This window comes from Schistocerca nitens, chromosome 1, assembly GCF_023898315.1.
Source record: "Schistocerca nitens isolate TAMUIC-IGC-003100 chromosome 1, iqSchNite1.1, whole genome shotgun sequence".
Classification (NCBI taxonomy): domain Eukaryota; kingdom Metazoa; phylum Arthropoda; class Insecta; order Orthoptera; family Acrididae; genus Schistocerca; species Schistocerca nitens.
Genome location: NC_064614.1, coordinates 736087067 through 736102810, shown reverse-complemented (window position 1 = coordinate 736102810; position 15744 = coordinate 736087067).

Genomic DNA, 15744 nt, shown 5'->3' with positions numbered 1-15744 from the left:
TTGTGGCACCTCTAGTGAGAGTGTCCGCACGTTCCAACACTGGAGGAGTCACAGATGTGTGCAGCCGGCCGACACGCGGAAGATAGGATAGGTCTGAGCGACCTTCTTGCGATGCAAAAGCATCGCCCAACGACCCACCGCACGCGTGTTCGTTGTCAGATCTCCGTAGACATTTTGCAAGCACTTATGAATAATTACGGTGCTCTCCTTTTGCGCCAAAAGAAACTCAGTGACAGCTCTCTGCTTGGAACGAACCTCCGTCATAGACACCATTTTTAGGGCTCTGTATAGCGCCGCCACCTATCGGAACTTCATGAAACTGTAGGGGCTGAAGCGGGAATATTCCACGATACCCCACAACAAATTCTGCATTTCTTTCAAAAGAGGTTGGCAGAGAAAAATGTGTTGCAATAGTTTGTGAACGCCCCTTATAAAAAAGCAGTATTAACGCAAATTTGATAAGAGACAGTATTTTTCTCGATATTCTTTTTGACCACAAGAAATCGTAGCGTACAGCTACCTGTCTAATAGAGACAAAAGTAATCCTACGTCCTCAGTTCAGTTGGGAAGTATTTCAACTCGTGACTGGCACAAAGCTGCTATTGCACTCTGTTCAGTCCCTAAACATCTCTCGAAGAGCCATTTCAAGTTTAAACCGTGCGCGCTGTGGTTCTTTGCGGCAAGAAGGGGTCAGCACGATAAATGCACCCATACTGGCGCACACAACAGCGACGTCATCGAACATTCAACTGCTACCTTAACATACAAAATATTGAATACATAAATCGTTTTAGCCACCAACATCAGCTGATGACTGCTACCTATAAATTACGGTTCATAGGCACCTCTAGAATAATGCAACAGAGGTGAGCTCTGTTTTACCTGAGCTCACGTCATCTACGGATATCAGACTCCTCTCATCACCATCGAGGGTGAGAGCTGTGAAGTGTAGGGGTAATATCCTCCGTTGGAGGAGTGGCCAGTACTGTTATCAATATTTCGGCGATTGGTTCGACTTTCAAGATAATAATGCATGACCACGTTGTGCCTACCTCGTGAACATGTATCTCCAGGCGGCAGCAGTCGAAGTGTGGAATGGTGTTCCGGTTCTGCTAATATGAACAGTACTGAACGTGTCTGAACTAAGTTGAAAGTTGCAGCGCATCTTGCACTTCTAACAGACTGCCTTTATTTTGGTTATTATTTTGTTTTGGTCACTTTCTCGGTCTAATCTTTGTGGGCACACAGAAAACCTTGTTTTTGGAGGTCTTCCATTTCACACAATCTTCGACTGTAGGCGAGTAACTTTGCAATGTGCCATGTCTTGTGCAATATTCTTAGGAGGCGCAGATTGTTGACTCTGTTCTCCATATGAGGAAATATTATTTCTTATCTTGAGGAAAATTTTCCTTCCATCATATCTGTCTCCCTGGTAGTTCGGAGGTTGCTGTGAAATAAGCAAACAATATTTACGGGTGCTACACCCATTATATTTGTCCATTTAAGTCAAGGTACTACCTTCTTGACTGTCTCATGCATTTGTACGCACATTCGTTCTGGTCAAGAGAATCAACTACTGATTTAGTTTTATTCTTGAATATAACGATCTCTGGCATGTTTTTACGTCCTTCATGTATTATAGCACTGTGGTGCAAAGAAATGAGCAGTTCTTTTTGGGCACATAGCGCATAGTTATCAAAACTTTTTCCAAAGCATGTGATGACGATAAAACTTCTCTGGTCCGGGAACCCTTCATTTTTAGTGCAATTTTCTTGTTTTGTCTCAAAATTCCCGCTGCTATGATCTTTTCCTGCAACAGTTCTTCAAATAACGGACTGCATGTGAAAATTTATCAATTGCTGTATTTGCTGTGATTTCTCGCTCCCCACGTTCTTGTTAGAGTCTTCTATGCACCAGAAGTGGCATTGTTTTTTTGTCTGGTCACGGTCCAAAAAATGCGTTCACTTCCTCGGAAGTAATGTTCTGCCGACTTTTCTCACGATACTAGCCATGCACTAACCTTCTAAATTACTAGAATGCTGGATGTCCTCTAAAATTCTTTCCGAAATAAAACATCCGCACGTGTTCTTAGAGTGAGATTTGTACTACCTGTTACTGGTTCAGCTACGTAGACTTTTCATGATATTGTGTACTCGAATTCTGTCACGTGGTGACGGTATTTACTCCACTGAGTTCCATCACGACCAATAAAGAAATCACAACTTCTGTAGTCTGGCTTCGGCTGGGATGCTAATAAGAGGCAGTATTAATATGCTGGGGACCTGTTATATCTGAAACACTGCCATCTTGCTGATCAAAAATAATTTCAGCTTCATGTAATTCAAGAATCATTGATTCAAATTTGTCGCTTGTGCTGACATCAGATGATGTTATTTTGCTTCTAACAAATTAAATGGAATCCACGCCGTGAATAAAGGATGGCTTCAGCTGGGATGCTAATAAGAGGCAGTATTAATATGCTGGGGACCTGTTATATCTGAAACACTGCCATCTTGCTGATCAAAAATAATTTCAGCTTCATGTAATTCAAGAATCATTGATTCAAATTTGTCGCTTGTGCTGACATCAGATGATGTTATTTTGCTTCTAACAAATTAAATGGAATCCACGCCGTGAATAAAGGATAAAAGTCTCTTGCATAATTATTTTCATGCAACTAAACTTATACTCACCTGAAACAATGTTAGCGTAAGGAACTACACTTTCCTTCTTAGGCTTCCGCAAAGTACTTTCCCCCTCCTGAAATCTGGGTTTGCATTTTTTAGTCATAATAGAATTTGCGTTAATTTATACCAGTGATCCCCCGTGACTCCAGTAAACTGCAGATTTAACATTGCCGAGCGTGATGGGAAATCCTGTCTTCCATAATCATTATATGTCTCCGTTTTTTTTTTTTTTTGTCACGCTGTTCATGGGAAATTATGTCAATTTCAAAATGCAATGGCGGTTTCGGTGCTATTCTGAAGTCAAGATAAGCGCGAACATTTCACAGCCATGCTGTTGTAGTGCCCTCAATATTTTGTCCGTCAACTCCTCGTACAGCCCTTATCGAGCTGCAGAATGGTATCAATTCAACATGTCGGTACGCTGATTCCGACCCCCCATTCCCAGGACAGCATAAACTTGGCAGAGTATGCCTGACCGACGTCCGTTCCCAGTTGCCATAGAGATGCCAAGTTCGTTTATTGTGCAATGAAATCACAACGGTAGTTTGTTGTTTGACTATGAACTTAGAAGATTTGTGTTGGACTAGCGATTCTAACTTGTTTTACAGGACGTAGATAGCTGTACTTAACCTATGGAGCCATCAGTCGAAAGAGAAATAGCGTTTTATACGCTGGAGAAAAACGGGTGAATGATAAGGTCCATAAAACGTCCACTTCAGGAACTGGGAGGTTTTCGATCGCTATGGGTGCGCTTCAGGTGGCATGCTGCACAATAATTTAAGAAACTGAAGAGAGAAGAACTGCCATGGTTCAGTCTTAGGCTGTTAAATGACGAATCTACCGGCCAGTTTGAGGACGGATTTGGGAGACTTCCCACATTTAGTTATTCGAATAATGTTCCCGAGTTACTCTTTAAACAGTCAACCCAAAAAATGTAGCTTTGTTCGACTTTGGTTGCGGCAATCCACATCATAAAATACAAATCATAAACGTGCAATAAAACCATTAAGAGAATTAGCTGTGAAGTTCTGTATGCAAACAAAGTGACATGATTTGAATAAGCGTCCGTTTTAAGATTATACCATGTTTCCCCACTTCGAGGAGAATTAGCGTGACATTATTTCTTGGTAATTTTTTTTTTTTTTTTACATTTAACGACGGTTTCTCAGAACGTTACTGTAATATCAACGAACTTTCTGCAAATATTTTCTAATTATGTTTCGTAACTTGTGTGACGCACTGTGTTTAACTACACTCCTGGAAATGGAAAAAAGAACACATTGACACCGGTGTGTCAGACCCACCATACTTGCTCCGGACACTGCGAGAGGGCTGTACAAGCAATGATCACACGCACGGCACAGCGGACACACCAGGAACCGCGATGTTGGCCGTCGAATGGCGCTAGCTGCGCAGCATTTGTGCACCGCCGCCTTCAGTGTCAGCCAGTTTGCCGTGGCATACGGAGCTCCATCGCAGTCTTTAACACTGGTAGCATGCCGCGACAGCGTGGACGTGAACCGTATGTGCAGTTGACGGACTTTGAGCGAGGGCGTATAGTGGGCATGCGGGAGGCCGGGTGGACGTACCGCCGAATTGCTCAACACGTGGGGCGTGAGGTCTCCACAGTACATCGATGTTGTCGCCAGTGGTCGGCGGAAGGTGCACGTGCCCGTCGACCTGGGACCGGACCGCAGCGACGCACGGATGCACGCCAAGACCGTAGGATCCTACGCAGTGCCGTAGGGGACCGCACCGCCACTTCCCAGCAAATTAGGGACACTGTTGCTCCTGGGGTATCGGCGAGGACCATTCGTAACCGTCTCCATGAAGCTGGGCTACGGTCCCGCACACCGTTAGGCCGTCTTCCGCTCACGCCCCAACATCGTGCAGCCCGCCTCCAGTGGTGTCACGACAGGCGTGAATGGAGGGACGAATGGAGACGTGTCGTCTTCAGCGATGAGAGTCGCTTCTGCCTTGGTGCCAATGATGGTCGTATGCGTGTTTGGCGCCGTGCAGGTGAGCGCCACAATCAGGACTGCATACGACCGAGGCACACAGGGCCAACACCCGGCATCATGGTGTGGGGAGCGATCTCCTACACTGGCCGTACACCACTGGTGATCGTCGAGGGGACACTGAATAGTGCACGGTACATCCAAACCGTCATCGAACCCATCGTTCTACCATTCCTAGACCGGCAAGGTAACTTGCTGTTCCAACAGGACAATGCACGTCCGCATGTATCCCGTGCCACCCAACGTGCTCTAGAAGGTGTAAGTCAACTACCCTGGCCAGCAAGATCTCCGGATCTGTCCCCCATTGAGCATGTTTGGGACTGGATGAAGCGTCGTCTCACGCGGTCTGCACGTCCAGCACGAACGCTGGTCCAACTGAGGCGCCAGGTGGAAATGGCATGGCAAGCCGTTCCACAGGACTACATCCAGCATCTCTACGATCGTCTCCATGGGAGAATAGCAGCCTGCATTGCTGCGAAAGGTGGATATACACTGTACTAGTGCCGACATTGTGCATGCTCTGTTGCCTGTGTCTATGTGCCTGTGGTTCTGTCAGTGTGATCATGTGATGTATCTGACCCCAGGAATGTGTCAATAAAGTTTCCCCTTCCTGGGACAATGAATTCACGGTGTTCTTATTTCAATTTCCAGGAGTGTATATGAGAATGTAACGGTAAGATTGTTGAATCAAAAAGGCGAAAACCATATTCATACTATTAACATGAAAGTACGTACTTTGCATATACTATTGAAATATGCTTATCCTTAAGTATCAAACTAATCTACCTTGAAGGTACTAAGTGCATAACTATCAACCGTTAGAGAAAAAGTAAGTTCTGTACACATCCTGTCAATATTAGTTCTTGGGGTAGGAGACGTTTTAAAATTGAACTAATCATTAAATAAAAAAGTACAACATTACAATATTGACACTACGTGGATAAATTTCTGTGGATACCCATACTTATCTTCTAATACCCAGTTGTAGCTTTAGCAGTACTTCTTACTTTTCATCAAAACTTCCACATTATTAATTGTTTGTCAGTAATCTTACCAACATGGCGCGCCGGGCAGCGTAAAGATAAATAAACCATTTGAAGTATGACATTTTTCTAAGGGGGCCAAAAGAGCGCTGCCTTGCATTAGACGTATGCTACATCAAAATTAATAAACAAAAATTAATTTGATTTGTATCAGATAATGTTTTTCCTGGAGAAGATCATTGCATTTCGAATGCTTACAAATAACGTAGGCTAAAATAAACAATTTTTAGGACAATTTATTGATAAAATGGAAGGTTGTCGGGTTTGAAAGACTCCTGATATGCTTTCAAGGGTTACGCCTACGTACATCTGCACATACGCAAGAGGCGCAATACTTTCTTTTGAGCAATTTATATGTATAGTATAATACGGGTTGTCAATAGCTGTTTTAAGTGTTACAATGTTACAAAAGAGGCCATCCTCTATGTCTATTTGGGAGGGATTTCCTTTGCAATGAGTTCTACATTCTTTGTTGTGCCAAGGGGATTTTATCGGTGGCGGTATTGCTAATAAGTCTTCACCTTACTCAGCAGAAGGTCGTGTGGTATGGGACACGTAAGCTTTTACGAAATTATAATACTTCTTGAAGATTACATTGGAACATTTTTCACACTGAACAATAGCATGATACATTTCTTAATAGAATTACAAAACTGGATGTATAAAAACATAAGTTCCTTGACATTTTATTATTTTTTTCGCCTCTTTGCATTTTGGCCGTAGAAATTTTGAGGACTGTGTCGAACATGAAGTTTTAATGTGAATAAAAAACCTTTCTTTGAAAAAAGTTTTAATTGGTTCCAGAATGGTATTATCCATGAACTTTTTGAAGTTTTAATTGGATCGTAATTGCTATTATCCTTCAACCTGTCCGTTAGCTCAGCTATGTTCTCAAAGGATATGTCAATCTTTTCTTTGCTGCACCCTGCTGCTGTCCTCATCCTTAAATCATCATGAGTTTCCATAAAACCACAGTAAAAGCGCATATAAGCTTTCGTTATTGTTTTATTTAACTGATTTTTTATTTTAAGTTGCTCTGTATATTTGTACAGTAGATTTAAGAACTGATGTTTTCTCAAATATATACACGTAAATATATACACGTACGTGACAAAAATCATGGGATACCTAAAAATATCACGTCGCACTTCCTCTCTCCCTGCGTAGTACAGTAACTCGACATGGCATGGACTCAATTCGTTAGAAGTCCCCTACAGAAACAGTGAGTTACGCTGCCTGTATAGCCGTCCATAGCAGCGGAAGTACTGTGAGTGTAGGATGTTGTGCACAAACTGACGTCTCGTTTATGTCCCATAAATGTTCGATGGAACACATGGCGATCTGGATAGCGAAATCATTCGCGTGAATCGTTGTTTGGAAACGGCAAGTCCATGAACGGCTGCAAATGGTCTCCAAGTAGCCGAACATAACAATTTATCCGTTCAGTTGGATCAGAGGACCCAGTCCACTCCAAGTAAACACAGCCCACGCCATTAAGGAGCCACCACAAGGTTGTACAGTACATTGTTAATAGCTTGGGTTCATGGCTTCGACGGGTTTGCACCACATTCAAAATGGTTCAAATGGCTCTGAGTACTATGGGACCTAACATCTTAGGTCGTCAGTCGCCTAGAGCTTAGAACTACTTAAACCTAAGTAACCTAAGGACATCACACACATCCGTGCCCGAAGCAGGATTCGAACCTGCGACCATAGCGGTCGCGCGGTTCCAGACTGTAGCGCCTAGAAGCGCTCGGCCACCCCGGCCGGCGCACCACATTCATACCATCAGTTCATAACAACTGAAATCGGGACTCATCTGACCAGGCCACAGTTTTCCGGTCATTTAGGGTCTAACCAATATGGTCACGAACTCAGGAAAGGCGCTGCAGGTGATGTCGTGGTGTTTTCAAAGGCACTCGCATTCAGTCGTCTGCTGCCATAGCCCAATGAAGCCAGATTTCGCCGCAGTGTCCTAACGGGTATTTTCGTCGGACAACCTATATTGATTTCTGCGGTTATTTCACGCAGTGTTGCTTGTCTGTTAACGCTGACATCTCTAAGCAAACGCCGCCAGCCAGCGGTTCTAGGAGCTTCAGTCTGGAACCGCGCGACCGCTACGGTCGCAGGTTCGAATCCTGCCTCGGGCATGGATGTGTGTGATGTCCTTAGGTTAGTTAGGTTTAACTAGTTCTAAGTTCTAGGGGACTGATGACCTCAGACGTTAAGTCCCATGGTGCTCAGAGCCAAACACCGCTATTCTCAGTCGGCCACTGGGTTGGCCGCGGTAAGAGCTAATTTCTGAAATTTGGTATTTCCGGCACACTTTTGAAAGTGTGGATCTCGGAGTACTGAATTCTCTAACGATTTCCGAAATGTAATGTTCCATGCATCTAGCTCCAACTACCATTCCGCTTTAAAAGTCTCTTAATTCCCTTAGTGCGCCCGTAATTACGTCTGAAACTGCTTCACATGAATCACTTGAGTACATATGGCAGCTCCGCCAATGCACTTTCCTTTCATGCCTTGTGTACGCCATACCACCGTCATCCGTATACAGGGTGTTACAAAATGGTACGGCCAAACTTTCAGGAAACATTCCTCACACACAAATAAAGAAAAGATTTTATGTGGACATGTGTCCGGAAACGCTTAATTTCCATGTTAGAGCTCATTTTAGTTTCGTCAGTATGTACTGTACTTCCTCGATTCACCGCCAGATGGCCCAATTGAAGGAAGGTAATGTTGACTTCGGTGCTTGTGTTGACATGCGACTCATTGCTCTACAGTACTAGCATCAAGCACATCAGTATGTAGCATCAACAGGTTAGTGTTCTTCATGAACGTGGTTTTGCAGTCAGTTCAATGTTTACAAATGCGGAGCTGGCAGCTGCCCATTTGATGTATGGATTAGCATGGGGCAATAGCCGTGGCGCGGTACATTTGTATCGAGACAGTTTTCCAGAACGGAGGTGTCCCGACAGGAAGACGTTCGAAGCAATTGATCGGCGTCTTAGGGAGCACGGAACATTCCAGCCTATGACTCGCGACTGGGGAAGACCTAGAACGACGAGGACACCTGCAATGGACGAGGCAATTCTTCGCGCAGTAGACAATAACCCTAATGTCAGCGTCAGAGAATTTGCTGCTGTACAAGGTAACGTTGACCACGTCACTGTATGGAGAGTGCTACGGGAGAACCAGTTGTTTCCGTACCATGTACAACGTGTGCAGGCACTATCAGCAGCTGATTGGCCTCCACGGGTACACTTCTGCGAATGGTTCATCCAACAATGTGTCAATCCTCATTTCAGTGCAAATGTTCTCTTTACGGATGAGACTTCATTCCAACGTGATCAAATTGTAAATTTTCACAATCAACATGTGTGGGCTGACGAGAATCCGCACGCAATTGTGCAATCACGTCATCAACACAGATTTTCTGTGAACGTTTGGGCAGGCATTGTTGGTGATGTCTTGATTGGGCCCCATGTTCTTCCACCTACGCTCAATGGAGCACGTTATCATGATTTCATACGGGATACTCTACCTGTGCTGCTAGAACATGTGGCTTTACAAGTACGACACAACATGTTGTTCATGCACGATGGAGCTCCTGCACATTTCAGTCGAAGTGTTCGTACGCTTCTCAACAACAGATTCGGTGACCGATGGATTGGTAGAGGCGGACCAATTCCATGGCCTCCACGCTTTCCTGACCTCAACCCTCTTGACTTTCATTTATGGGGGCATTTGAAAGCTCTTGTCTCCGCAACCCCGGTACCAAATGTAGAGACTCTTGGTGCTAGTATTGTGGACGTCTGATACAATATGCCATTCTCCAGGGCTGCATCAGCGCACCAGGGATTCCATGCGACGGAGGGTGGATGCATGTATCCTCGCTAACGGAGGACATTTTGAACATTTCCTGTAACAAAGTGTTTGAAGTCACGCTGGTACGTTCTGTTACTGTGTGTTTCCATTCCATGATTAATGTGATTTGAAGAGAAATAATAAAATGAGCTCTAACATGGAAAGTAAGCGTTTCCGGACACATGTCCATATAATATATTTTCTTTCTTTGTGTGTGGGGAATGTTTCCTGAAAGTTTGGCCGTACCTTTTTCTAACACCCTGTATATGCATATCGCTGTCCCATGACTTTTGTCGTCTCATTGTGTGCTCGCTGTTTAAACTTTTATCACATCGCATAATGCTCTCAACTGTTTGTTCCTAAATGTTCTCGGAAACAACGTCTCATTTTTTAAAACAGGTTCCATGACCAGCTCTTTGCTTCCCCGTAAAGCTTTACGCCCATCACTTAATGTAATTCTTGGAATATTTCTCACTTTCACTTACAACTGTGAAAATTTAAGTTTTTGTGCTAACTTTCTTGTCCAATATAACGTGAAACTTCATTGTCCAATACAAATTGAACGTACTGCTTTGGTAGTTTAACATCCCCATTGTTATTAGTAGAGCAGGACATTGTCTTACTCTACAATACAGAGAATCATATCAGCTGTATCTAAATATGCAATAAAATCTAGCATTACTTCCACACTAAATTCAAAAGAAAAAATCCGAAATCTCTCATACACCGCTGCCGTTGTCTATTAAAGTGGCCAGCACTCACGAGCAGGGCTGTTGATAAAATAGTGATATATCGATATTTTTGGAAAACCTATCGATGCAAATAGCAATAGTTTTTTACCGATATATCGATACACCAGCACCGAAATGACAATATCAAGTACCGATCTTTCATTTATATTATATTTTTCGCAGTTTTCGGTAAATATTTAAATTGTTCTTTTGAAATTGTAGAAGAACACAATTTTCTTTCACAGTTCGAAGGAATCTTACTACTGTTAAAGCTTTCATCACGTCAAGTCTTTCTCTTTGTTTGTGTGAAGCAAGTATAGGTGGCACAAAGAAGAAGTCAGATTGCACTGGGGGGGGGGGGGGGGTGAATGGAATATAAAGATTTCTGGTCTGATGAAATAGTGTGCCATTTCTTCAAATCGACATTCTTCAAAAACAGTTTTTGGAAATGATGAACAATAATCTAAATGCCAAAATTGGTCTTTGCGGTGGACGGAGACGTGTGAGAGAACATGCTAACGTAATCGGTGCTCGGCGCTGTCAGCAGAAACTGTAACGTTTAAATTTACCACACAATTTTGACACTAAAACTGCTAGTACGGTGGTGATTGCAGAAATGAAAAATACAGGGAAATCGACATGAAGTGTTCCGGACAAATTCGAGATAGGAAGAAACCGAACTATGGACCCATCGGACACCTTCATTTGTGTTACTTATATGCATTTACCTTTGTTACCAAAGTTGATGTCGCCAAAGGTGAACGTGCATCGTTTTCCTTTCAGTTTTTGCTGTATTGGGAACAATTAGGCTGCTGGCTTGTTGATATACAGAATATCTAATAATAAATCAATACTTATATATACAGTTCTAAAATCGACACTTTATTTACAATGTGCATCCGATATTTTTATATCGCGGAACGTCGATATTCTTTTCTTCGTTTTATCGATGTATCGATGCTATGTCCCAAACATTGAGAATCGATACAATTTTTTAAAATATCGATATACTGGATGCCTGATATTTTTAAAACAATCGTCAGTTCTACTCACGAGAATTCTATGGTAGAAATGTTTCTCTAACATGGATGCAGACCTTCAAGATGCAGTTCACCAGTATAACGTCAGTAAGTTTAAGTTTTCTAGTGAACAGGAACGTACGTGCAACAGCTACATATCTGTTGTAGATTTGCCACTAAATTGGATAAATCATTTCAAGTGGCACCGACAATTTGTCATTGTTAGGAGTCCATGAACGCATGGTGGTCCATCAACATTACACTCCAACGACAGCAGATGTAGTGGAAGGTGAGAACAGTTCTGCTGTTGTTGTTGTTGTTTTGGGAGGAGGAGACCAGACAGCGAGGTCATCGGTCTCATCGGATCAGGGAAGGACGGGGAAGGAAGTCGGCCGTGCCCTTTGAAAGGAACCATCCCGGCATTTGCATGGAGCGATTTAGGGAAATCACGGAAAACCTAAATCAAGATGGCCGGACGCGGGATTGAATCGTCGCCCTCCCGAATGCGAGTCCAGTGCGCTAACCACTGCGCCACCTCGCTCGGTGTCTATTACATTGGTGCATAAGTTCTTAGCGTTTTTGGTTTTGCTTGTTGGTATAGAGGCTGATTTGCGTTTATTTATCAATTGTCATTTGTTATTTGTAGGTCACTGTTGCTATTTGAGTTAACCAACTCCCATTTTGTCATTACGAGATAGCACGTGGAGCTGTGGACGCTAGAAAATGGAGTACCAAGTACAGAAATCGAAACATTTCCGACATATTCTTCTGTTTGAGCTCAACACAAGCGTGACAGCAAAGAAGGTAGCCAGAAACATTTGTACCGTTTATGGGGATAATGCTACTGGACAGAGCGCGACAGGAAAGTGGTTTTCTCGTTGTAAGGAGGCTCGTTTTGATCTCAGTGACTCTCCACGTTCAACGGGATCTTCGGGGTTTGATGAAGTCGTTCAAACGCATTAACCCACAACCATCCACGTCATTGTACTCGATAACCGAAAACGTGAAGAACTGTCATCATTCCACAATCGTGCGACATTTGCATGCGATGGGAAACGTTCAAAAATCGGGTGTACGGGTACCGCATAATCTAAGCCAAGATCACAAAAATCTGTGAGTTTAAAATGTTCAAATGTGTGTGAAATCTTATGGGACTTAACTGCTAAGGTCATCAGTCCCTAAGCTTACACACTACTTAACCTAAAGTATCCTAAGGACAAACACACACACCCATGCCCGAGGGAGGACTCGAACCTCCGCCGGGACCAGCCGCACAGTCCATGACTGCAGCGGCCTTAGACCGCTTGGCTAATCCCGCGCGGCAATCTCTGAGTGGCCATATGTGCATCTCTGCTTGCTAGTCATCAATTAGCTCTTAACCAACAACAACCGTTCCTATCCTGTAGCCGGCCGTGGTGGCCGTGCGGTTCTAGGCGCTGCAGTCCGGAACCGCGGGACTGCTACGGTCGCAGGTTCGAATCCTGCCTCGGGCATGGATGTGTGTGATGTATTTAGGTTAGTTAGGTTTAAGTAGTTTAAGTTCTAGGGGACTGATGACCTAAGATGTTAAGTCCCATAGTGCTCAGAGCCATTTGAACCATTTTCCTATCCTGTATCGTTGATGGTGAGGAGAAATGGCGTCTTTACGCTAAAATAACGAATGGTTGAATTCAAACATAGCAGCAACTCCCAGTACCAAGACCTGCGCGCATCCACAAAAGATAATGTTATGCATCTGGTGGAACAGAGGCAGTGTGGTGCAGTACGAATTGCTTCCCCGTGGTGTAACGATCTTTGCTGTCATTTATTGTCAACAACTGCGACGACTTGCAAGCACAATCCAGAACAATGACAAGGAAGGCTGCGTGAAGTGATGATGCTGTTCCACGATAACGCGCGCCCGCATTCTGCTAGACTGACAGAAAACACTGTGCACGAATTGCGTTGGGAAGTCATTTCACATCCATCTTATTCACCTGATGTTGCGCCATCAGATTTTCACGTTTTCCTCTCTCTATCGCTTAACCTTCAAGGAACTTGCTTTTGGGACGAAAATGTGCTCCGAATATGGCTCGGCGAGTTCTTCGCCCCAAAACCGCGTGATTTTTAAAGTTGCGGAATCGAAAACTTGTTCGTCGTTTGCTTTTATTTATTTTGCGTCCAGGGTTTGTACTCTATTTACCCATCGAGAACATATGTTTACACAGAATACAAAAATGCGTATGCACAGAACTGAAAGTGCAAGCTGTCAACTTTTATCACAACAAATGTTTAACAAAGAGAATTATAAGTAGAATAGACATACACTACTGGCCATTACAGTTGATACACCACGAAGATGACGTGCTACAGACGCGAAATTTTACGGACAGGAGGAAGATCCTGTGATATGCAAATGACTAGCTTTTCAGAGAATTCACACAAGGTTGGCGCCGGTGGCGACACCTACAACGTGCTGACATGAGGAAAGTTTCTAACCAATTTCTAATACACAAACAGCAGTTGACAGGCGTTGCGTGGTGAAACGTTGTTGTGATACCTCGTGTAAGGAGGAGAAATGCGTACCATCACGTTTCCGACTTTGATAAAGGTCGGACTGTAGCCTATCGCGATTGCGGTTTATCGTATCGCGACGTTGCTGCTCGCGTTGGTCGAGGTCCAACGACTGTTAGCAGAATATGGAATCGGTGGGTTCAGGAGGGTAATACGGAACGCCCTGCTGGATCCCAACGGCCTCGTATCACTAGCAGTCGAGATGACGGGCATCTTATCCGCATGGCTGTAACGTATCGCGCAGCCACGTCTCGATCCCCTAGTCAACAGATGAGGACGTTTGCAAGACAACAACAATATGCACGAACAGTTCGACGACGTTTGTTGCAGCACGGACTGTCAGCTCGGAGACCATGGCTACGGTTACCCTTGGCGCTACATCACAGACAGGAGCGCCTGCGATGGTGTACTCAACGACGAACCTGGGTGCACGCATGGCAAAACGTCATTTTCTCGGATGAATCTAGGTTCTGTTTACAGCATCATGATGGTCGCCTCCATGTTTGGTGACATTGCGGTGAACGCACATTGGAAGCGTGTATTCGTCATCGCCATACTGGGGTATCACCCGGGCTGATGGTATGGGGTGCCATTGGTTACGCGTCTCGGTCACCTCTTGTTCGCATTGACGGCACTTTGAACAATGGACGTTACATTTCATATGTGTTACGACCCGTGGCTCTACCCGTCATTCGATCCCTGCGAAACCCTACATTTCAGCAGTATAATGCACGACCGCATGCTGCAGGCCCTGTACGGGCCTTTCTGGATACAGAAAATGTTCGACTGCTGTCCTGGCCAGCACATACTCCAGATCTCTCACCAACTGAAAACGTCTGGTCAATGGTGGCCGAGCAACTGGCTTGTCACAATGCGCCAGTCACTACTCTTGATGAACTGTGGTATCGTGTTGAAGCTGCATTCGCAGCTGTACCTGGACACGCCATCCAAGCTCTGTTTGACTCAATGCCCAGGCGTATCAAGGCCGTTATTACGGCCAGAGGTGGTTGTTCTGGGTACTGATTTCTCAGAATCTATGCGTCGAAATTGCGTGAAAATGTAATCACATGTCAGTTCTAGTATAATAACCAATGAATACCCGTTTATCATCTGCATTTCTTCTTGGTGTAGCAATATTAATGGCCAGTAGTGTATTTATGTAATCAGTTCACATTACTTCTTACATCTAATAGTAAGTGATACAGATAAATGAAAATATGAGTCCTAGAGATTTTCCCTACACTCTTAAGAAAACTGTCAATCACTTTATACAGTCGAATTTCTTTAGAAGCCAAAAGAGAAGACACTGATTGAGGGAGAAGGTAACCAATACTCATCAAAGTCCTCAGAAGTTTCGATCGTTCATTGTCAAATTTGGTTCAAATGGTTCAAATGGCTCTGAGCACTATGGGACTCAACTGCTGAGGTCATAAGTCCCCTAGAACTTAGAAGTACTTAAACCTAACTAACCTAAGGACATCACACACATCCATGCCCGAGGCAGGATTCGAATCCGCGACCGTAACGGTCGCGCGGTTCCCGAATGTAGCGCCTAGAACCGCTTGGCCACTCCGGCCGGCGTCAAATTTGGAACACGAAAACAAGATATCGTTTACATCAGCTTCTGACTCGGAATCTCACTCACACCCCAATGTTGGCAGATGTAAATAGTGAAGCAGAATATATAAATGATGACTAAAGTTTCTGTTATGTGTATCTGTTATGTTTATTAATCTTATGGAAAAACGCTACGAACTTATGCACCTACCGAATACAAATATTGTGGTGTGAGTGGGAAATAAAAGACGTTTGTACATTGA